The following is a 25,401-nucleotide window of genomic DNA, read 5'->3' as shown; positions in this document are numbered from 1 at the left end:
CGCCATTACTCCGCTATAGCAGCTTTAGCGTTTATAGATATACATTGCTGCTCAAAGCACATTTATTTTATTTTGTTTTCTTTTTTCACGGTTTTTATGTTAATATTTTTTTCTTGTCTTACATGCAGCAGCTTCGCCATTAACTTAAGGCAACTTTATGTTTATGTTGAAACCACGGACGGGTGCGCCGCATCGAGAGAATGTTTTCAAACTATTTTAGTACCTAAATAGGAAAGCCTTATTCTCGACTAAACCATACGCAATCATTGATTGTTGGGAGCCACTGACACTAGCTCTCGCTAATATATGTGGCCTTAAGGTACATTTAAAAATTAAGATTCACAATATATCTCGTCTTTTAACAAAATGTATCACATTATAGCGTGCGATCGATTCCAGCTTAAACTTGTATTCAGAGAGAAAACGTTAGCAAATCAGAGCCGCCGCGAGGCAACTATATAGACTTGCAGATACCAATATAGAAGTACGCGCAGGCGTTCTTCCACCGCAGCGTTGGAAGATATTGCATTTGTACCCACTACAGAAAAAAAATGCAACCAATTGAATTACAATTGCTGTATTCAAAAATGCAGTTGACTGCAGTAACCAATTACTACACCACGAAAGTAATTGAGCAATGACTAAAAAGTAATCAAGTGCACTTACATTACTCTCCTCCCAACATTTAGTAACATATCGCCAATACGGCAATTATACCAACCTGACCTGGCTATTTTAGCGCGTGCTCTGCAGCACTTCACACGTTATCTTCACTAACAACTGCGTTTCAGAATTTTCGTTGGTCATCTTCACTCGTTTTCTTCTGAAGACATCAGCAGCGACATCTACAACTCTCGAAATGTGAGCGCTGGTGGGAAGGGTGGTGTTGTAACGTAGCGACACCCATGCCCACAAGATCGCCATTGCTCAATATGCCGCGACGCTCGCGCTTGGGCCCTCTATGAAGCGCAGCGCTTTAGAGTTTCCAGGGCTCGGAGAAGGTGCTTCTGGTAAGGCCAGTGGAAAGCGGAAAGCGTCGTCTATAGTTATTTCCTGGCATCGTCGTCCGAAGTGGCCATCGCTGTGGAGCCATAGCAGGGCCGGCGCAATTCGCCGGCCAGCATCTGGCGGAGCGTTAGGATAAGGCAACAAACACTGGGCGCCCGGGTTTGCTTGTCTCAACAGGCTGCTGCGTGGCATGACCGCGGTTGTTCTAATGTAGTGTGCGCCAAAATCAAGCGCTCATGGAAAGCTGCGTCGGCTGTTACAGACCATCTCGTCAATGAAGCACCTGGTTACAGGTAATTGCTTACTGAAAAAAGAAAGCAATCGATTACAAGGAGCGCTACTGAGAAAAAAAAAGTTTATCGAATAATTACAAAAGCCACAAAGAAAGTCAGTTAGTACACGTAATTAATTACACGCGATCCGTTACGTACAAACCTGGAGAGTACCCTGGCAGCGAAAAAAACTCAGTTTTCTTGTGGCGGCTTGCGTGGTAAGTTATCCTGTAACTAGGTGCACTTATGCACCCAGAGGGCCCGCCTATACATGATCGTGTCACTATAAAACTGCACCTAGCTTTGTTAGAGAAAATAAGCATATCAGCTTCTAATTATAAGCGTAATACTCACACTTACGAGCCAAGCCCATAACTTGTGCTCACTGTACCTTATGTGCAGACGTCTGATCTTTATCCACTGAAATTCATCAAATGACATCGACAGAGCATTCAGATCAAGCTGTTGAAAATGCTGTGTACATATACAAGGGACTAGAGAGGCGAATACTCGAGAAAGAAAAAAAAACGTAAGATTTTAAAACAATGTTTCTTTGTCTGTTTTCTTTTCTTGTTAGTATAAATCCTGGGGTTTTACGTGCCAAAATGACCATGTGATTATTAGGCACGCCCTATCTAGCAGGAGACTGCGGAAACAGAAGAAAACACACACACAGAGAGAAAGAGAGAGAGAGAGAGAGACACTCAGGCCAGAGCCGTTCACAGCTCAGGATAACAGTTAATACGTGTCATTGGTGAAGTAGCTTGTGTGGGTTTGTTGTACTTAAGAATTGCAACAATTCATTCGTAGCCCGACCCCTGCTGCGATGGTTTGTGAGACCGATATTCCAAAATAATTTGTTCAGACAATAGTCTGTCGTCATTGCGAGCTACCGCATCTCGCGAGCGATTGTCTTCATACAGACAGTCCAAATATTTTTATGCGACCATCGCTCACCAAATAAGCAATCTTGTTGTGAAAGTCGAGCGAAAACAAAGCACCGGAAATTATATAACCTTCTTTTACAGTTTTTACGCAATAATAATAATAATAATAATAATAATAATAATAATAATAATAATAATAATAATAATAATAATGAAAAGCTCGCTTCAGTCTATAGATCGCCCTTCTGAAGACATCATGCAGCTCGGCTTAGCTTGACTTTAGGTCTCATTCCATCAAGGGAAGGCTATAAAGGAAGTTCCTTGCTACCTTTAGCGTTCAAATTCTATGGAAGCTTTCATGCTGTCATTTTCCCATTGAGGGTTCTGATTGCGCAACATGAAACGACGAACTCCTACCTTGACATTTTGCAGCTTACGCGTATATGCTTTCTACAAGTTGCTTGGTTTGCTAGATTTGACGCTAGAAGGATGCTTTCAACGTTTTACGATGTGGCGCCACAAGCAGGCGGCAAAATGCAATATACTTATGGCTGGCCCGTTGCCGCCATTCAAAACACCTTAATTCACCCATACAGTATGTATAAACCCGGTTGCGCCATGGCTAACACGTAACATGAAGTTCCCTATGCTCCGCGCTACAACATACATTACTTCCATACAAGGAGAGAGAAGGAGAGAGAGAAAGGGAAGGAAGGGTAGGGGGGGGCAGGGGTGTTCACTATATCCCTAAAGCTCATCAGCCCAGAAAACCGCACGGGCTCTTCTTCGACAGTAGCTGAAGGCGACAGACTTGGGTGCCCGACAGTAGACACGCTGCACCTTGCTTAGTGCGAGGTAATGACCAAGACTCATGTCTTCTCTCTCTCTGTCTCTTTCTTTCTCTCCCCCGTCCCCTCCCCACCTGTAGGATAGTAAACTTCCATACGAATTGCTGCAATAAACTGAGGAAACGCATGCGTACAGGAACGCCGAAAAGCCTCCCTTACCTGAAAAACCATAAGAGCAGCTGTCGAAGTCTACTTTTGAGTATTCCTAAAGACAGTATTAGAATCGCCGATGAAATGAAAATGATGAAACATTAATTTCAACGTCTTGCCATAACCGAAGAAAAAAATCTCCATGCGTGGATCCTTGTCTGAAGTTCCTTGCGCTTCGCTATATGCCATATCTGAGGATATATTTCTAATCGTTCCAAAATTTCCGGGAAAACACGCTTTTTGGTGGTTTATTTTTCATGCCACTAAATGTTCTGAAGTTTTACATACCATCAAAGCGCCTCGTATATGTGGGTGAGTACTCGATAACCCACCCTAAGCGCCTTTATAGACTGCAACACATATATACTATGAGCCCGTCCGTTCTGAGTACTTGTGGAGCACACGAGCAGCTAGCTCTTGTCTAATTGGGTGACGCCTGGTGGCGGCTGCTGTGCTTTAAATAGTGCGCTCAGGTGTGGTTGCAACCACACAGCTGTGCAAATTGCTCTTCGCGAGCTGCGACGCTTGATCGAAGCCTTCGTTTTGGCAGGTCTGCTGTTTACTGGAAGGCGCTGCCTCACTGTGTTGCAGAATTAGTCACCAGCACTGATAACGTGTGGAATGCTATAAATAGTGCGCTTTTCTGGACCTCGTGTTCGGCAGCGCAACACCATAGCCGCTAAGCCACAGCGGCGGGTGTATGCGGTCGTCTGATTTGCGAAAAAAAAAAGGGAAAAAAAACAAGGCAGATCTCAGTGTATATATACTGTTTGCCTACATGAGCATGTACTTTGGCTATTCCTGGCTAACGATGATCCCGCATATGAGTTAAGTGAGTGGGCACAATATTTGTTCTTCATTCCTTGCGTAATTATGCAGCGTACGTTATCACCCTAGTCGAGTAATTCGCGAGACACCGCCCTCAGCTCAATAGCAGATCCGGCATAAAGCGAAGGCGCTAATCGAGCGTCACTGCTCGAGCGAAGTAGAAATTTATAGCAATAATTTCTTGCAATTAAGAAAAGTTAATATGGAAAGCAAAATGTCGCGGGCATGGCCAGGCAACGTGCGCAGTGCTGGACAACTGGGCCTGCATTCAGAAAAAGCTCTTACGCTAGGATTGTTCGTAAGAGCGAATTCCGTCGAATCCCCATGCTGGACGTATAGTTAGCGAAGGCGGCCGGCCAATAGCAAAGCTCACTTAGGAACGAAGAGCTTTGTGAATACGGTCCCTGTTTTGCCGCGCATGCACAGGGCGTACTATATCGCAAACCCAGCAGCCGCCGCCAGCCGTATACACGGGAGCGCGTGGGCCGCTTGCACGCTTAGCAGAACAGTAAATGTGTCTGTACGTTTTGTGTTTGTTTGCCTCTTCAGTCGAACCTTTTTTGGCACAGAAAGGCAATACTGTCGGCGAAACGCTATTAAAAAAGCTCTAGCTGGAACTTACGCAGCGAGGCAGCCCTAAGCCGAAGCTGTAGTAGCTATCGTGCCGCACGCATTATCTGTAGATGACTCGGACCCATCTGTTATTGCTTGCGACGCGTTCATTTGCATGATTCTCCCGCTGGGGATTGGAAAATGAACCCGCAAATACGGACGCGGGCCACCGCGCACGAAAACAAAAAAGCAGCTTCAAGCGAAGCTCAGTGCGGAGAGGCACGTCAGGGCAATCACGGGACTTGATCAACCGCAGCCCCAGAGAGACCACTGCCGCACTCGCGGGGTGCCATTGGCCTGAGCAGGCTCCACTGTCGGTGCGGCGCGTCCGTGCGGCAACCGATATTTCGGCAGTAGCGCCCAGCGCTCCTACATACATCGGAAAGGCGGGTCTCTTGAAATCATTCTTCACTCGACAACCCGCCCCGTTAGCACAGGCTGCTGTGGAGGCGCATGGCGAAGGGAAAACTTCAAGTGCGCCTTTTAATATCACTGTTGCACCACGGTCACACAGAAATCCATTTGAGCTGGGAAAGCTGCCTGAACGTACAGACAGCTCGAAGCAAGCAGCCCTATTTCGGACAAGCCCAGTGAAACTGCGATTTAAAACGGCCACGTATTTCGAATTCCTCCCGTTTCAAATTTTAGTGCAGATTAAGTTTCAAACGACGGGGAGGAGTTTATCGATGAAAAGAAGCACTGCTCCTGCTACTGAGATACCAGTTTTCACGTCGTGCGAGACGTTCATATCATGTACCCCTGAGGTCAAGTAATTTAGATATACTATCCCCGACAAACATGCAACCGTACACGAAGATACGTGTTCTGCACACACATGCTAGACGATGGCTCGTGCTCCGTAGCTCTAAGCGAACTCTAAACAGGCCTCTCGAGTCAACGTAAGGAAAGCTGTTTAATAAATATTTCTTTTCTTGAAGCCTTTTAGCACCTTTATGTTGCCCTGAAGTGAGCAAATATCAATGTGCGACAAAGGTAAACAAAGCGAATTGCTTGCTGAAGAAAAAATTCTACCTGGATTGTTAAAGGTGTTAATTATCATTAATACCGTAAAAATAAAAAACAGCGTTGAATGACTGCACTAAAAATTCCCCCATGCCCGTATGGACGACAAAGAATGGGGTAAACCGATCGAGTTCCATTTTTACTAGCTGAAACTTGGTGGCCATTCTTTACGCATGGTTGCACAACGAATACAACCTGGAAAAATACCTGTATAAGGGGCAGCTTCAATTTCTTCCTATTCACCGGAGGAATCATAAGTCGTGGTGTGGTATCAACCTTTGTCATGTTAGGACGCACACATCTATTAAAATCTCTGTCATGGCACGGAAAATCTGTCCCATTTTTGCAGTGTTTTTCCTGAGGATAATAAGTCACGCATCCACATGCGAATAGCACGAATGCCTACAAAATAATTAAAGCACAGGACAGGGGTAATTGGAGATCGCAGGGAAAGGTCTTCCTCCTACAGTGGACATCATGATGATGATGATGATGATGATGATGATGATGATGATACAATTAAGAAGCCTGCGCGCTTTGAAAGGTAAATAGTCCAATGGGGTACGTGGCATACGCTCAGCACTAGCGCCTTTTTGAAATTAAAATTTCAAAGGTTATTGTTATTCTCAACAGGTTGGGGGAGACAGAAAAAAAGAAAAGCTGCAAATGCGTTTTGAAAAAATTTGTGGATCCCACGCACTGTGGGAATCAATGCAAGCGAATCTTAGCATACCGATTGCTTTGATTGACGATAATTAGTGGTGAAGTTGGCGGAGAATGTGTAATTCCTTCAGCGTTTAGTCCAATATAGGAGAGTGGTGAGTTGATGTTAAACGTTACCTTGCGTGCACCACTGCTGTTTGTCTGCTTAGTCAACAGAACACACATCGCGAAGTGTTTGCTTGAGGCGTTGTTGTGCGCCATATTTCCTAACCTCTGAGAGGGCTGAGCACTATCACTGGCTCACGGGGCTTATCGCATCGTGGCAGAAGTGTAAAATATTAATTGAATTATGGGGCTGTGCGTAATTCAATTAATTATTATAAAATTGTACGTATACATTGATACATACATTCGCGGTCTGCACCACGGTTCGCTGCGTAGCAAGGACGCTCCTGTTCCACGCGACGCTTCTTTCGCGTGTGAGTTTTCTCGACGCTGAATGCACGCTTTGGAGCCGTTTTGCGTACGTGACCAGCACGCTGTTAAGATGTCAGCTCCAATCGCTCTCTTCAGGCTGACGAGTGTAATGTTTAGACTATCACAGCCCAGCACGCGAGCTCCACAACCCAGCACCTGCATTTTTGTCGCATAGGAGAGCAAGCACAGCGCATGCCATACGTACAAACTACGCATCCCGGCCCGCGGCGGTGCTGGCCGGCCGGCCGGCCGGCCGGCCGGGATTCTCATGATGATGATGTAATGGCATTCTCTTTAAAACGCTTATCTCTAGTGCTGACCGGCTGACGCTTCCGTCCACTTTAAAGCCAAGCGCTTCGGGAAGGTGTACGTTAACTACAGTTCTCACTGGGTGAATCCCTTCGCAATCCCGGGATGTGTAGGGTGCTTCATGCCCAAAGCGTCTTCGCTGGCGTCAAGGCACCGAAGGGATGTGCGAAGGCGAGCGCCATCTGGTGGTGTTGCAAAAAACCCAACGGCACACGTTGCAAGACCATCACAGCGCCCGGAAAGTCGGGATAAGAGGCAAGGAAGACTTCGCTTTAAATAAATGCCCTCCCAAAGTAGTGTCTTAATAGTGTCTTACAGAACGATATTACGGTTCAAAAGGCGAGCGCTTTTTGTTCAATGTAAAGCGTTCATCATGCGTGCACCCTGTCTGCCAGCGTTTGGTTCTGCAGTTATGCTATCATCTTTACTTTTCCGGCCAGTCTCAAATATTCCTGTCGCGAAAATATTCTGTTACTGCAGTTAGACTCCATTAAGGCGTTTAGTTACAAGTGCGTGATTGCTATACTAACGTACCAAAACAAGAATTGCACATAGAAAAAAACAAGAAAAAGCATAACAAATCTTCAGTGCACAGTCACTGTACCGTTATTTCAGCACATCGTGTCATTAGAAGATACGTTCGTACAAAACATGTGAAATGTGCTTTCTGGTCCGTAGGCGTGTGTTCTGATCGGTTTGCCTGCTCCACTGAACACCGGCGCAACAAAGGATAAAGAAAACAGCAAGGGCGCTGTTCATCAGTTCATTAGTTACAAGCTGTGGCGACAGCTCTCCCGAACCAAACAAAGGACGAGTGGATGAAAGGGACACGGGCATAGGCAGGCGCACAATAATAAATAGTCGGAAACAGTAGGGGTGCGGGAAGGAACAAGAAGAAGACGCTTCCCGCGGTCAAAAATATCGGGGAGGAGGATACGAGACGAGTCCAGTAACGACGTGACATGTCCATCAAAAGGGACGAACCATTGCGGGGTTATTGATCCTGCGCTCACTCCCGCGTCCGAGCCCTCGGCGAGAACACTGCCGACGTGGGCACGCGAAGGAAAACAGTTCTCCCATCGCCCTAATCCCATTTTTCCGCCCGTAAAGCAACCGTTTCCGCTGTCCACTGGCGCCATCCACACGCAGCGCTCTGAGGAGCTCGCGTGGGCCATAACCCTTAACTGAAATGACTCAGTGACCAGAGCAAGGAGAGGAGGGGGGGAGCAATATGGCACTCGCCGGCCTCGCCGCTTTGTCGACGACTGGTCCCCATGGCGGCTCTGAGTAATACCCCGTTCAGCCCCGCCGACGCCCGGAAAGCAGCGATTTGCCCCGCGTTACCACGGGCGGCCGGCAACGAGCGCGGCCGCCGTGCTGGGAGGGAGACCGCGCGCTCGCGCCGGGGCTCCCGCGCTTCACGGGTGTGCGGCCGAGCACAGCTGCACGGGAGTCGAGCAGCAGTGCGCCAGTGTTTTTGCCCTCCCGGAGCATCGCGGCGCGTGGGAGTCCGCCCCTCCTGCGTCCCTCCCTCCAGCCCTCAACCGCGGAGACCCCGCGGCGCGTGATAAATGAGACCCTCGCTCGCTGAGATGACAACGGATGCCGGGGAGACATTTTTGCTCCAAAAGACGGGGAAATGGCCGCAACCGATGGACAGCGCCGGACGGGGACGACGGCGGCGACGCGCGTGCGAGCTGCCGATGAGGCACCGAAGTGGCACGAAAAGAAAAAGAAAACAACCACAATAATAGCAAAAAAACTGAAGGAAGCGGAACTGGATCGGGAAAACGATTTCCCGGTTTCCGGAGTGGCAATTATGACGCTATTGTGAACAATGGGTGGTTTCCCTCCGCGGCAAGTGCCTCCTGCGCGTGCGCCTTTCGAGAACCGCAAAAGTGAGCATCGCTTGCTCTCTATCCATTTTCAGTTCAGAATGGGGATGAATGTGAAAAAAAATGTTCAGGCTTGAAATGGCTCGTTTTTTGAAATACAAGGATAAACTGGACAATTCGTGGCCATTATCTGCGGATGACACGGGTCTGCGCATGTGTGTTGTTTGCAGTTTGCTTTTTTACTTCACGAAACGCCAACCTCCTGGAGAAGTCGCAGTGTACACCCACTTTGTAATCGCGCAGGCCATTGAACAGTAGCAGAGCCTGCGATACCGTTTGATGCAATAACAGCTGACATCATTATTTTTTAAATCTGATCTACAAGAAATAGTCCGAAGTAGTATGCAAAAAAAAAATTATGGGGTTTTACGTGCCAAAACCACTTTCTCATTATGAGGCACGCTGTAGTGGGGGACTCCGGAAATTTCGACCACCTGGCGTTCTTTAACGTGCGCCTAAATCTAAGTGCAAGGCTGTTTTCACATTTCTCCCCCATCGAAATGCGGCCGCCGTGGCCGCGATTCGATCCCTCGACCTCGTGCTTAGCAGCCCAACAACATAGCCACTAACCAACAGCATTTTATTTTCTAATAGACTTGGGCTATGGGACCATTGTTCGTTGTTTTCTTCATGTTTTCGATAATTGGTTGAAGTGCAGTAGGAAGGTGATATGTGTTAATGATGTAAACACAGTGACAATCTACTGTATTCAAGCTCCGCCCACAAAGCCGCACTCCATCTCTCTTCTGTGTTTCTGCACTCCAAAACAACGAATACCAGGAGACGCCGATATTCGCCTAAGCGCTGACGTCACGGAAATTAGTGAACGTAAGTGGCTACACAAATTATCTTTGAATTGCACAGCGATGTACCTGCCAACGCATTCTCAGGCTATCGCGGACTATAGGGACTGGAGTGCTCCGCACACCAGCGGTTGCATTTGCCATTACTATTAGCTCCGAGAACGACCTAGAGGGGCGTTGCGAGCGCTGCTCGTGTGACGTCAGAGCACGGACTCGCGCTTGTCGTCTGCTGCAGTTCGGGCGGTGACCGGGCACATTCTCCAGTGTTTCCGCTGGTTCGCTCTCGTTCACAATGCTCGTATAGTTATGATGGGCCTCTCAAATATATATTTTACGACGTCTTCGTTCGCGAAAATGTAATCAAGGGGCTTATTTCCTAAACGACAATATATTTTTCAAAGGCAACGCTATAATGCCACACGAGGGAGCTCAGACCAGCCCATTAAGGCCGATCCACACGATGGACCAAATTGCTCTTTTGGACCGCGGTCCGCGCATCACGTAATAGGACGTCACCAATTCGTGCGTACCGCCGTTGGCCCGCGCAAGACCGCGGTCCTCGCGGTCCAACAAATCACAGGGGCTTTTCCCGCTTCAGTTTTGGCGGCGGACCGCATGCAAACCGCAGTGATTTCGGCTTAGCCAACAAATGTTGTCCGGCAACAGAGTGTCTTCAGCCAAATCCAATCTAGTTTTCGGCTCAGCAAAAGCCAGTCAAGCCAGCCGTTTCATGTCCGCCGTTCCGCCTACACGTGCGTGCAGCAGACATATATTTTTAAACACCGTGTCCGCTTGGAGTGACGAGGAGGTTTCTTCATTTTGTATACCTCGTTGAGCAGTTCCCGACTTTGTGGGACTCGAGCCGGAATGATAACAACGATAGCACTCTGGCCGAGAGTATAATAGCTGGTTGGTCTGCTCTGCCGTCTGCTATGGTGGTCCGCCGTGTGGATGTGTTCTGCGCCGGACCGAACCACGGCGGGCCGTGACGTCGCATCACGTGACCGAGTGGCCCGCGGACTTGGTCCGTCGTGTGGATCGGCCTTTACGGGTTTTTCATGCGCGGATCTACACTTTGCAGTGGTAGCTCACGTGAATTATAAAAACATAGACGCAAAAGCACAGCACCTAAGAATCCAGTTATGATTCCATACCCACCATGGTGCAATATGCGTGTCACAATTAAACGCTGGCTATATATGACTTCTACAACATCTATCTTGATCAATTGCCATAACGACAGTCGGTTGTTTCCGTTGCGGGAGGGGTGTGCCATGTCGTCGATAAAAGCTACTGAGGGCCGCTATGACACATTTCATCGATTACATTTGATTGTTTCTAGATCTTAACCACGAAATTTTCTTTCATGTGATTGCTTTTATGGTATTCGTGAAGTATATATATATACTATACACGATGCGCCGTCGTGTTAAAAGCCAATGCGTTTCTGGGTGCCTATCTCAGAGAACGGTGAAAGTATAGTACCAAACTTTTTCACACAAAATGCACGCCTATCTCTTCCTTTTGGGCCTTAATACAGTTGCCACATAAGACTAAAGCAACTCACCAGAGTAATAATAATCATGATGAAAGCTTCGCTGGGCAGTGTCCTTCTAACACGGATTTATAATGTTGACACCAAACATCAAGGTATTTTTTCCATGTAATATGCTATGGCTCTCATACTTAAGTAATAAGGGAATGTTAAGTGTTTAGAGGAGCATCACAAATAACTTCACGTGTTGAACTTGCAGACATTCTTTTTAAGCAAAATTTATGAACAGACACGGCGCATATATGCATTGCAAGACCAGTAGACCCCTTCAGTGCTACATAGTTTGCGATATCCAAGTCGCAAATTTTCATGACTCAGGCGGTTTTGAAGAAGAAACTGCGGTTCAGGCATGGCAGCAGAAATAATCCCAAATAACCTTCTCTAAGTACGACTCGAGCCGCCAATACCCCAAGCACGCACGAAGGGAACGAGCGCGAGCGGCAGCCGAGCGAGCCGGAGCGAGTGCCGTCCTGGCCGTGACGTCACTCGCAAGAGGGCGTCACTCCAAATTCTCGCCGCTAATAGCAGTGATCAGCGAAAGTTGCTTTAATACTGGTGTGCACTTAATCTGGGTGACCCTGACATATAAGTTATATTGCATGGTATCCACTTCATTTTAAGATGGCGGAAAAAGTAAGAAAAGCAATTATGCAACATTTGAGGAAGAAAGTGCGTAGTTACCGCATGCATGACTGCTTAATCTAAAATGCGGACTCTACAGAGCGCCTATGATTAACCTCTGCATTATCTTAAGGTTGGCGCAATACTTAGGCTTTTCTTTTTCTTTTAAGCTTAGAAACATGTACTATATTTCCCGACAGGCATGTGTGTTATCGAATCATGTCAATATTCTTTACAGGGCTAGAAAAAATTCCTCGTTGCACAGGTACTGTGACAAGCTACGCGTTCCCAAAGGCAACTTAGACATGAGCAAGGAAGCGCATGCGCAGTGGTTTCGCTGAAGTGACGAGCGTACTTTGCACTTGCAACGAAAGCATAACTTTTCGAATGTGCATCAACTGAAAAGTGTATTGACGCTAACACGATATTGCGATCGTCAAGCCATCATGTGATTCACGGTTAGTACTCCGTGGCTTTCTCAACGTTGTGGCAATAGATTTGTTGACAAAGCGCAATGCAGCTTATTTTATTGTTTTTTGTAGTTCAATCATGATGCGTGCTAGGTTCACAACGTTCTTCTTAGAGACATTTACTTTCATAAAGTTACAGTCAAAAGTAATTCGTCCCATCGCGTAATCTTCAGCGCATATCTAAATCACTACACTTCGAACACACAAGTGGAAGAGGCATTTTGTTCCAGCGAGGACGTTGGATTTGCAAATGAGAAGTGTTTCTATTCCTCCCCGAGTTCCTCTGTGGTATACAGAGCTGTAGTATAAATGGTGAGCCGTGTGGGTGGGATAGCAGGACAACGTGGCATGGATGGCACGCAACCTGTTGCTCCGCGGCTTAAATTCGTCCTCGATATTAGCCTTCGGTTATGTTACCAGATGCCCTTGTACAATTGTAACCGATGTATCGTGACGGGCTTTAGACATATTACCGCAATCGACAAGTGGCGCACGGACGGGCGGAACAATCGCCGGCAGCTTTTGCAAGGCTATAGGTCTGCCTGCAGTAAGCACCATTGCTCCTCCTCTACACTTTGATCGGCATGTCGCTTTTGTGCACACCGTACAGAAAAAAGACAGCAAAACAGAAATCGGCGCCAAAAGCACAACCACAGAAACTATAACAAGGCACGTGGTTCAATCTGGCTGATGCTGGGATAAAAGAGCTCTCATGCGTCCTTTTGAACTGATAGAAAGATGCATGGCCGACACATTAATGCGGATAACAAAAATTGCAAAGTGCCTCGATGATTTCTTGGCACAACTGATCATTCCGGCTTGTAAAAATGACTCTACTGTCATACTCGGAGGAGCATCTCCATTTTCTGTTAATTTTTTCGTTGCACTGTGGGTACGAAGAACCTGATAGGGTAATATTTACACGTTACAGGTCTGGCTGACTCATTCACCAATATTTCTTGTTTGGGATTCGGGTATAGTGATATACAGGCCGGGTGTTTCAGCGAACACTTTCACATTTTTTTTTTTAATTGCCTGTGGCAGATAGCACGATTCTATAGTCCATGAGCTGCGCACGACGGCCAAGCGAGCCTGACGACGAAGAACGGGCGCGAGGGGTGAGCAAGGCGAAGGCGGGAAAGCAGACGGATGGGGAACTGATATCCCTCCTATCGACAGCCCCGGTGGCGTCCCTTGTATGACCCTGTTGGCGTCACGAAGTGTGATGAAAAGACCCATAAAGGATGAACAAGATCACAGGCGAATGTCTTTTTTTGAAACATCAGAGGTAGTTTAGGCGCCCTTTAACAAATCCAGAGTTTACCTTGAAGGTGAAAGAAAAAGAAAAGCGTGATCGAGATTGTACGCCACTGAGGTTTCGCGCAGACTCGCTTTGTTCAGTCGTGCACTTGTAGCACCCAACGCGGTACACGGCCTCGTGCGCGACCCACGGTGACACTGAACGGCGCCCCAGTGACGTCAACAAGAGGACTCGCCTTTGTCGTCTGCTACGCTCCAGCTAGAATAGCTGCATTTGCATTCATTTGCTCAAGCTCCGACTGCGTACTGGCGTAGCACGGGGCTCTTCAATTACTACATGTATTTTTTTTTTCTTTAGTATGAATGTAAACTTCGCGTCGACTAAGCGAGATTGTAGTTAAAATGAAATTTCACGTGTGGTTCATAGTTCTAGTCATTTGGTCTTGGGTATATAAAACTTTTACTGGCAAGAAAAATCTCATAATTTCAGTGACAAGGGGTTTATCTCGAACATTATATAGCTGCATCACGCTCCACCATGTTTCGCTATCTTCAATCATGCTTTGCACTATTTTCTTACAAATAAATTCCATTACCAATTTTAATGCGAAAATCGTATGTTTGTTTAGGTTTGCATGATCAGACTATTTCAGTTAAACGCATTTTTAGACGACCAGAAATCACTCGAAAAACAACACTTTATCAACGTAAGAATAAAAATATTATTTAAAAAAACGCAGAAAAACCTTTCAACATTTTATTTCGCACGTCTGCGTTCCAATTTTTTTTTCCTTGTCTATTTAGCCCTCCAGCTATTAATTCGGTTAAGTACCAGCAGTCCGGAACTTCTCAATTGTCTTGTTCTAGTTTCAAATACGTATGACGCACTTCCAGAATAAAATTCCTTGAAAACTGTAAGCTAAGCAAAGGTTGTCACCTGTTTTTGTTTCGTGATAGCACTAATTCCAGTGCTATCGAGTCTAGCCGTGAACAGTGCCCGATACCCATGGCGAGAGTAAAGAAATAAAAGCAGGGTTACGCTGGGCAGACTAACGTACATGCAGGAGCGAGCTGTTCCACGGTAACCAAACTATCGTGTGCACTTCAATTATCTTGTGCAGGTCAGCAATGCAGCACAAGACTGCGTAACTTTGCCTGTTTTACCCATTAATTTTATCCGCCCTTCTACCAGACGTTCCGGACATTTCATAGACATTTTACTGCAAACCTGTCCATGGGCGGTCGGCGCTACACATTTAAATGTAGATGGCAGCGCTGCTATGCGAGTTTGGTCAATTGTCTGATATTGAAACCAATCCTCTAAGCTCAATGAATTGATTATATACTCTCCTGGGGAGTAGATAACCTGTATCGTCGCCCCCACCCCCCTTTTTTTTTTGCGATAAGCGTATAGGAACTTCCTGTTGTTAGGCTAAGTGAAAGTCGCACGAAATGTCACGCAAATTTTGAATGTGACACGCAGCCACAAAATTGCTGTTTTCGCACTTTCTTCGTGCTTTCTGAGCAAGTTCGGCTTGCATCTTGATGGATAATTTAAAGCTGCTGCTCCATCACTTACGTATACCTAACGCAACATTTCGCGGAAAGACCACATTGTAGCAAACTATCGCATGTTTGCTGTAATGCGGCTAAAGCACTGCATTCATTAACGCACCGCAGCGACCACTTAATTTCTTGGCAAATGCGTCAAACGTCTCTTGCGATATGTCTAAAGCTCTGGGCAGCAACAAAACTGAACTTTCCATGCTCAAAGGAGCGGGCGATCGACAACGCCCGCGCGCGCTTGGCACATATAAACACTGAATTACAGCTGAGACACTGTAGCCGGAGGCCAAATGCGGCAGTTCATGTTAAAAAAAAAAAGAGGGTCGACAAATTGTTGTGAGTGCGTCACAACCACGGAAAAATCATGACAAGAAACTACATAAGCCACATAAGGCACAACGTACAGTTGTGCCTTATGTTCACAAGACTTCCCACAACTTAAAGAAGGTTGTGAAACGGTATGGAGTTGAGATAGCGTTCTCGGCTCCCGGCAAGCTCGATGGCCTATGCTCGCGCAAAAATAACTTCCAAGGGTGCGGAACAAAGCACTCCATTTCCCACGTAGATTGCAGTGTTGGAGTAGTATATCAGATACCTCTATCATGCGGCAAAGTTTACATAGGCCAAACAGGAAGGTGTGTGAATGTGCGCTTGCGTGAACATGAATTGTCTATTAGAAATAAAACGAATGGGCACCTGCCTGTCCACTGCCTGGCGTGCACGTGCAAGCCGATCATGAAGGAAGTAAAGATTTTGTGCCGCTGCCGAGATAGCCGAGTCAGAGAGCTACTCGAGGCGTACCATATTAGAAAGAAGGGACAAGATAGTGTCAGTGACACCTCAGTTTATTTACATAACAGTGAGATGAGGTTTATTGACGAGCGTAGGTAGGTAGCGTTTTGCTTATACAAGGTTTTACTTTTTTTATCTTGCCTTTTTTCGCGCACGCGCAGTGGTGTATGTCGGGGGTGTACTTATATGTGGACGTTGGGGAATAAAATTGAGTTGCAAGTCTGCGCCCGTCCTTGTCCCTTGCTGTCTTTGCGGTTCGTTTGTTCGCGCAGTTAAACAATGTTCGCCAATATCTACCAACTCGCCCAACAACAAGTTCTTCTAAACTACGCCGTACACACCCGTGTACACAGGGATGGCTAGCAGACCAGCAATGCACACTAAGCGTAGTCGCCACGCTGACTCTGCTCGATTTAGCAGTGGTCCGGAACATTCCGTACATGTACGTACTACAGACTTGCAGACTCACATTTCAAAAACTCTGGTGGGGCAGTTCGGGCTGCATTCACGTAGCGAGCGCACGCGCGGAGGCTGAAGAGCCAAGTCACACGTGAGAGGGCCCCACTCAAAGATATCGGGCACCGTAGATCTCGGGGATGCTGGAATACGCGAGGTAGCGGGCTCGATCCATACCGCGGCGGCTGCATTCCATTGAGGGCGGAATGCAAAAACGCTCGTGTATCGCGTGCATTGGGTGCAACGTCAAAAACCCACGGTGGTCAAAATTAATCCTGATGTCCCTCACTACGTGATGCATCAAAGTAAGATAGTGGCTGTGCCACCTAATACTCCAGAATTTCATTACTTTTCTTCAGCTGGGGCCTACGTGTTAAGCTAAATGTTAGAGTTGTCAACACTGCACATCTACATGTGGTATATATGCGTAACACGCAGGCAATGCTGCATCGTCATATTTATGCGTAGTGGAGCTTTATTTTACGCTTTCGGCACACTGAATAGATTTCGAATAGCATGGGCGCAGGGATCGGCTGGCTGCTTTGGTGCGCCGAGACGTTTCCACATTTTCCAATTCCCAGCCTGTAGCCATGGTAACGAAATAAAAGCATTTAAAGGAAATTCCCGCGAAATGTATAAAGCGAGGGTTGGAAAGAAGGCCCAACGCTGCGATACTGAATTTCACAAAGGGTAGGAAGCCTGAGTAGCTTTCATGAACTTCAGTACACTAAAAAAAAAGTAAAAAGGCGCCATTAAACTACAGTAAAAAAAAACAAGATAGAAAGAAAGAAAGGCACGCCACAGAGCTCAGCACGATAATCGTAAAGTATCCGTATTTCCCATAAAAATTATGGGGCGGCTGCCGCAAGGGGAGCAAAAAAGGAACGAAAAATTGCTTCCAAGAGAATGCGCCCCTAATGAGGTTCTCTATTGTGGCCGCGGTCGCGTGTGGGTCACGTGCCGTTCCGATGGACGAAGAAGGCAGCCGGCGTGCCAGCCCGCCCCAACGCCGCCCCCATCAATATGGCGGCACCTTTGCGGGCATTTCTTTCACGGGACTTTATGGTGCGTGCCGCGCGCATCGGGCGCGCCTCCCGCCAGCCTCCCTCAGCATTAGGGACACATTAGGGGTCGGGCGACGGTAACGCCGCACGACCCGACGTTGGGCGCAGCGAGGCGTTCGCTGAAAGCTGCACTCGGTGGTTCAACTTCGTGGTACTCGATGAAGTGCTTGCACAAGTGCCATGTGGGGGTATATACGATCAGAAATAGCCCAGGTTCGTTGAAAGGCGGAGCCTGACATGTTAAAGTGACGATAAAGATAGCGAAGTTAGGGAGGTTGCTCCACATTGCATGTGTGACCAGGGACGATGCACGTGCAAATCTCTTCCGCGACTGATTATTTAAAAAAAAGGTATTTCGGAAGGGGGGGCAGAGCTTCCCCCCCCCCCCTTAAATGTCATTATCAGAGTTCTGTTAGGCACAACCTTTGAAGTTTCGTTTGAGTTGCCTCTAACTTTTCACTTAAAATTTTATTGTGGCTAAAAAGTTACCTTATCATTGTCGGCGCGGATGTGGACGGATTTTAATTCCTACTGTCACTTTATTTCTGCAAATCCTGACACTAGGAGGACAAGCGCATTAGATGCACCAGCGGTGGCTTCTACACCCGTATTTTTTCACTTCGCTGTGAACACAGCGAACACTATGCACAGACACAATATATTTAAATATATACACAGGACAAAGCTTACTATATTTTTTAAATAGAAGGAGGTAGCCAACTAACCATTATTTGTCATGTTATGGATAGCCTATGCCTGGAGAATAAATAGCTGTTGTGTGTTCACCTCGCTTCAAATTTCTTTGAGCGCTTTCTTTGACCCTGAAAAAAACAAGAACTTGCTGACTTTATTGACCCCTTCGGCAGTGTCTTTCATCAACGGCGTGTGAAATGCACGTGAATGATATGTGTCCCATTGGTGTTTCTCTTTCCAGTAGGCAATGCTAACGACTTATGAAAAAATAAACTCTTCTAATAATTTACAACATTCATTAGGGATGGAAACATCGCTACTTGCACGCAGCGATCACAAATCTGTATAACTCACTCACTAGCCGAAATGAGACCAAAGCAGATTGACTTGAAATCAGAATCAATAGCAGTCATGCGGCGCTTATAGTCCGACTCACAGATAAAAAAAGAAATAAAATAAAATAAAAGGCTGCAGTTCTGTCGCCTTAGTGATAGCGAAGTTTAAGGCAGTTATACTAAGTAATATTCTTACCGTATAAATCCGTGTAAGGGCCGCACCCGTGTAAGCGCCGCACTTCCAACATGGCAAATAAAATTAAAAAAAAAACTGAGAAACAATCGCGCTCTTTGTGTATTAAAACTTTCACAAGAACTTACATGACGTTTTCATTGATGTCAATTTGTGCAACTTAATATGCACAAAGCACGGCGGCGGTGATCAATTTTAATTTTTACGGATTTTTAATGATAGCCTGTTGCAGACAGCATAATTCCAGTCCTTGAGACAGATTATTCAGAGAGACGGGCATTATTTCAACACATATTCAACTAATTAACGAAAGTTCACTGATTAACTTCTTAATCATTGCTTTACACCCATATCGCAATTTACGAATTGTAGCCTTGAGATAGCAGGACGTATCCACACGAAATCAATTTTCCAGATGACACCAGTTTCAAGATATTATTTCCCAAAGTGTGGGACGAAATACATGGGCGTTCTAGTTAATTTTCTGCTTCAATGTATAAAACCGCGTTTCCTTTAAAAAATAAGTGGAAAGACAGGGCATTTTTACGACGAGTTTGATGGCGTATATCTCCAAACTGCATGGCGTCGTTCTGGGACATTCCAAGTCGATACTCCTTGCAAGGTCGTCGGCTACAATTTGTAAACTACAATATGTGCCGCAAAGTAATTATTTCAGAAGTTAATTAGTGGTTTGTCGTTGCTTAGTTGAACAGGTGCTTTGAATTCTCGTGCAAGCAATGTCCGCCATGCACTCTGAATAATCCAGCTCAAGGACTAGAACTATGCTTTCTGCAACAGTCTATTTTGAAAGCATACCGCAAACTTAAACTTGATCACCCTGTATATCTCCCTAATGTGTTTCACTGAATCCGCTTGCTGCATGGCTCATCCGAGAGACGCCAGTACATGTATATATATACATATATATATGGGCAGGGTTCGGAAAGCTGGTAAAGCCCAAGCCCCCTCCGGAAAAATGAAAACTTGCCGCCTATGGCGGCATACGTGTGCGCAAACGAGGCGTGCAATCGAGAACATATTAGTTTCGTTTGTGATATCGAAGCACTGGAGCGGTAGATTACGCGCATTCTCGTGAGATGGCGTTAACAGGAAGTGTCGCTCAACACCGATTTTGAGTAATTTCGAGGCTTCGCAGCCCCAACGGCGGCGCGACGGGAAGCGAATATGAATGACTCAGTATTTCGGCGGCGAGAAACATCACAGTGTAAATAAGACATGAAATTAGAGAGCACTACACGCGAGAGACCGATCATAAGTAACACTTCGCCTTAAGTATTACAGTATGTCACACGGCGTTCAACTAGTTCTGGCGTCCTTGATGAAGGAAAATGTTTTGAGTGACAGGCACAGATAGCAGGTCTCCGCTGTAATCTGTCTACGTGTTGATTCGTCAATGCCCAAAACGTTCCATTGCATCGCGAGAGAGTGAAAAAAAAGAGGAGGGGTCACGCGGCACGACTCGAGGGCAGACGCCTGCGGTGGACACAGCCTAGTGGCAAGCTGCACAGCACGGAGCGTCGGGGACCGCTACCGTGCTCAGAAATCCTTCGATGCGCGGTCAGTTGTACACGTGCTTCTACGAGGAGGAGGAGGAGAAATATTTATTTAAAAAAAAAACAAAGGACAAGCAGGTGCCTTTCTGCTTGTGCGGGAGGCGCCCTTAGTCCAGGGCTCCTGCGGCTCTTGCTGTCTCCCGGGCCCGCCGCACCAGTTGCTGCTGGTTACGAGGGTCCGAACTAGTCAGCACGGCCTCCCACTGCTCCGGTGTGGGGTTGGGTATTTGCGGGGCCGCCTTCACGTTGGGGCATGACCATGTGGTGTGTTATAGGGAGGCGTAATCATTACAAAGGGGACATTTGTATAAATAGAGAATCTCGTTGCAATCGGGTGGCTCTTCTCGACATGCCTCGGTACGTTCGTCAGCGCCACTCTTGAGCCGCCGAGAGCACGATGTACAGGAGGCAGCATATATGGGCAGCAGTGCCCGTAACGAAGCCCCACGATGAACGTGGCCAGCCTCCTCAGGGGCCACGCTCCCTCCGCGCTTCTCTGTGCTAACGCCACGCTATCGCGCGTGCCGAGAGCCGTCCGCACGAGGAGCACGCGACGCATGCGCGCCATCCAGCTCTCGGGTGCTGCTGTAGGCGCTTTCATCACGGCCGTGTTGAGCCCTAGATGTTCACCTCTCAGCGTGTGCGCCGTGTGCTTCGTGTGAGCACATGCAAAAACACAATGCACGGGCCGTGGGCCCCCAGAATGGGTTAACAACAAAACCCAAATCACCACGCTTGCACGTTTAAAATGAAATTTCTTGCTCTAGCGTGATGCCAAAACACACCGCGGCAATTTCGGCAGATGTCCACCGTACTGTTGAAACTCCTTTTTATTCACCCATTGTCCATGGCATAAGCACCTGCTCCTTTTAAACATCTAGCAAATATGCCTCGACAGGATACATTCACTTCAAGAAGTATGTCGACGATAATGACAATTATTGGACTAATAAAGCGACATAATATCAACATTCGATTGGATGGTTAACTTCTGACCCCTTTCACGTTACTCAAATGCCACAGGGAAAGCCGCTTGCGCACTTGTAGCGAAACCGGTAGAGCGTGAGTTAAATATGTAAAGAGCGGCAAGTGGGTGACGTCAACATGCGTGCCATTTAGCCTAGCAGCCTCTTACAGTTAGGTAGTCGAACAAAAACGTTGCAAGAAAAAAAAAAGGCTTTCAGTGTAATGTGACGTCACACATGCATGGCACTCTTTCAGGGGCCGGGTACTTGCGCAACACGAGATTACTCCTTCTTACTGCGTGCGGCGAAGCACGCCGCAGCCGGGGGCGACGCCGTTAATAGAGCCGTCAAGGAGCAAGTTGAGCCTCGCAGGTCTGCAAGCACGTCGTCTGCGAGACCACGGACCGGCGTCTCCCGATGAGGAAAGTGCAATTCTGCGGGGCTGGCCTCGCGTATTGCTTTTATCCGTGCGCTCATACATCAACGCGTGCGGGACGGACAGTAAATCACGCAGTGACCACCGCATTAGGATCCCCTTTCCCTGCCCGTGACCTGGCCACAATCAGCCGTCACTCGCTTATGGATCACCGCGTCACCAAAATTGCACTTAATAGATGAGCCACGTGACCTGCTCCTCCGTCCAGCGGCACCCATAACCGTTTATGCGCTGGCGACCTGGTGAAAGGACGCCTCTCCGACCGTAGGGCCCTGACAACGCGGCACGTCCGACAGCGACACCCAGACAACACAGTTCACTCGGGAAGCGGAGTGGGGGGTGAGAAAACAACGCGTTATTCATATTAGTGGGAGGACGACAGTATGAGCGACAAAATTCCTGTCGCGATTCCTAACTGGAGACGGATCACTCTGCGTTCCGAAGCATCCGCTCAGTGTGCAAGGTTCGAGGCGAGCGAAGCAGTGTGCCCCCCCCCCTCCCCCCCCCCTCACTGTTGTTTTGTATTACACTGAGGACAGTGGCACGCACACTGAAAGTCATCCCTCGGCGGCAAGCGTTACCGGCCCTACAAAATATTATAAGTCAGGAAAACAATAAGGTAAGCAGCTTGCAGAAACGCGCTTTTCTTATTACTTTCAAGAGAAAGGAGAACGTGTTCATGTGCTACAGTGTTGACAACAAAAACCGACACAAAGAAAAGAAAGGAATTCGCATATGTATTTGTACGCTTAAACAAATAAACAAGCTATGGCGCTATATATATATATATATGTATATATATATATATATATATATATACAACACAAATCTGCATAGCGCAGCCGTCAGTTGACGGGCCAGAGTCAAAAATAAATGGACGTCACGAAGATTACACCACTGCTAACCTGCACATTGTTTTTTTTTTTTTAACGGCAAATAATTATTCAGCTGCTAGCAAAAATGTATGAGCTGCGCACTGTTTTTTTCATTCACATGGTAACCTAACGAAATACGAGAGTGTTATTTTCTTTTTAGCAATCGAACAAAGAGAGGCACATAAGAAATTTAACACTCAGCGTGACTAGACCCGCCTCCCCCAACAGGCGCACGCATAGAAAAGAGTGGTTCAATCCCATCAAAATCGGCAAGGCGCAATTACTTAATGGCTTAGTATAGTCACCAATCTGTGAAAAAGAACGCAAACACAAATATAAATCTTCCGAACATTCCGCTATCATTTTTTTTTCTTACCTCTGAGGTGAACACCCTGACTGCAAGCTGGTGCGATCACGGTCTTTTTTTTTTTTTTGATGACGAAGTACTTACATGATCCCTTTTTATGCAGCGCTCACAATTCGACGAAGGACGAAGCAGAAGACCACAGGATAGGCGCTGTCCTGGCAATAACCTAGCAGGTCACTGCCGAGAATGTTGTTGTATCCCACAATTCAGCGACACCACGGTCTTATCGAGGCACCGAGCCCAGTCTGCACGTCAAATAATCAAAGTGTTTCACATCAGAAGAAAACGGAATGAATGTGTCAGTCAACCGACAATTAGGCTATGGGACAAGGAATATGAACATCTGATTGGCACGTGCTGCAGCGTCATCTAGGAGCTGATGATGTGCTTCAAATTTGAGTATGCGCCAAGAAGACAGAAACGCTTCGAGGGGGAGGGGCGGAGGGTTCGTCACGTGTTCAAAGATTACGGATCGCTCTCATTCTTAATGTTTTTTTTTTCAAAATAGATGTTACTTGAGAAGAGCGCAAGTCCCGTGTGTTCCTGCTTCACCCGTAGTCAAATTGTGAGTGCTTCGCAAAAATACATGATGAACGCTTACCAACTCGCTCGATGTTATATTCTAATGAAGTACTTTCACCCTTTGTTAAGATCGGTGACCCGCAGCATTCGCATGTTAATTAAAGTTATACCATGGATGCGAAGACAAGATATTGCGCTGTTTTACACAGAACTGTCCTGTTACGAAAAAGTATACCATGGTATTGTACAAAAGGGCGTGTTTAACCAATAAAATTGTCAACTCGCCCCAATTACAGCGGATGCAAAGATTTCACTCGTCTAAGTAGTCGTCCTTGATCTACATAGCCATGAACATATGGCATACATAACAACGTTCTTGTCGCTAGAGGCTCGTCAAAATTTTGAATTACCAGTGTACACTCACTATATGGCTCTGTCTTTTCTTTCTTTGTTTCTTTTTTGTGCAGTTAAAGCTTTCCAATTGTAAACCGCTCGGCTTAATAAGCTCGCACCACTAGCACTTACACTACATGTAAAAAGTTATCGTCTGAAATACTTATCTTCAGAGTTCATGAGGAGCCTTTTCTTCCTCTCTTGTTCGCTACAATATGAAAGCAATGAAACAGAAAAGAGGCAGCAATACAAACAAGTTAAGAGCTAGCCCCTAATTGGCAGTACGAGGTAGCGCACGTTCATACAGGCCTGAACTTTTCTTGACATTATTAATGTTAACCCTGTCGTTGGATGCGCAATGACCGCAAAACAAAAGATAAACCAAAAAAGCACATACAAGTATCGAGAACTGCATAAAGAGTAAAAGTAAACTCATATAGGTTGGCCATAAAACCATCGATGCAAAACACGTGAGATCACGCGCTCCAATATAGCGCACGTCCGCAGCGTCCGTTAAACCTGGCGTAGATAAATCACCGGTTCCTGCGCGACCGGCCAAGCCGCCAAGCACGTGAGCCTGTCAAACGGTCCGCTTCTTTTCTCCGCGTGCCAGCCGAGAGGACGGCACCGCCTACACGCGAGATGGCAGGGTTCGCCGAGCGCCGAGAAGCGCGCCTCCCCACCCACGTGGAGCAGAGTCTTCGGCCATTGTTGCGCCTTTTACGCAGCTCTGCGCTTGTCGGAGCCGGCACAATGCGTCAAGGAGAAGCGGCGGCGCCCTTACGGCTAGTTTTATTGCGTGCGTGCGTAAGCGACGGTAGTAACACGACGAAGGCGCTGAGCAGTTCTCGAACGACAATCGGTAAAGGCAGAGCAATGCGGGGGGTATCAGATGCGAGAATACACGCGAGGACGCTCTGTTTTCACCCTTTCACCTTCGGGCGCGCCGTAAGGGCGAGGACTAACCGTATTCGGAGCTCCAGAAAGCGGCAAGAAATAAAGGAGTCAAGTTGTTAATGGAAGCACTTTGGAATCGAGAGCCGCCTGAGAGTGACGGAGATAGGCATCTGAAGGGGGCGCCAGGTGGGGTCGAACGGAGCCCGCTGTTGCCCGGGCCACCCTGCAGTGAGCAGGATCGGCCGCGCGTCCGTACGGAAACGACTGCGTCCCCCTCTTCCCCACCAAGTTGCATACACATCGTCTCCTCTCCGCCCCGGCTCGGGAAGACAGAACTGAACAGTGGCGTGAAGGTCGGGGCTGGTAACTTTCAAACGTCGACGGCTCTGTGTCGCTACCAGCAGCGAACTGTGTCAGAAAGAAGGCTGCGACTAGTGGAGATTGGGATCTTCATGAAATCGTGAAGGAGTGGAGAATGGACAGCAGGGAGACATCGCTTAGGAGAGATCGTATCTCTAGCGCTTGCTATATGTACGCTCGCGCGCGCAATGAGCGCTTCCGCAGAATGCCTGCAGGCTTTGTTGTGCCAACG

The 25,401-nt window shown here is 47.1% G+C and overlaps 1 long non-coding RNA gene across 1 annotated transcript in view; it reads right to left on the bottom strand.

Moving 5' to 3' along the window:
• The window catches only part of LOC135903137 (uncharacterized), a 61,699-nt gene extending 38,390 nt beyond the window's left edge, over window positions 1-23,309 (bottom strand). The window contains exon 1 of the long non-coding RNA XR_010564733.1: window positions 23,082-23,309. This is a non-coding gene — a long non-coding RNA (uncharacterized lncRNA). The remainder of the gene's footprint in view (window positions 1-23,081) is intronic.
• Between the last annotated feature and the right edge of the window lie 2,092 nt (window positions 23,310-25,401).

The sequence above is a fragment of the Dermacentor albipictus genome, chromosome 1 (genome assembly GCF_038994185.2).
Source record: "Dermacentor albipictus isolate Rhodes 1998 colony chromosome 1, USDA_Dalb.pri_finalv2, whole genome shotgun sequence".
In the NCBI taxonomy this organism is placed as follows: Eukaryota; Metazoa; Arthropoda; class Arachnida; order Ixodida; family Ixodidae; genus Dermacentor; species Dermacentor albipictus.
This window is presented reverse-complemented; position numbering and strand designations above follow the sequence as displayed.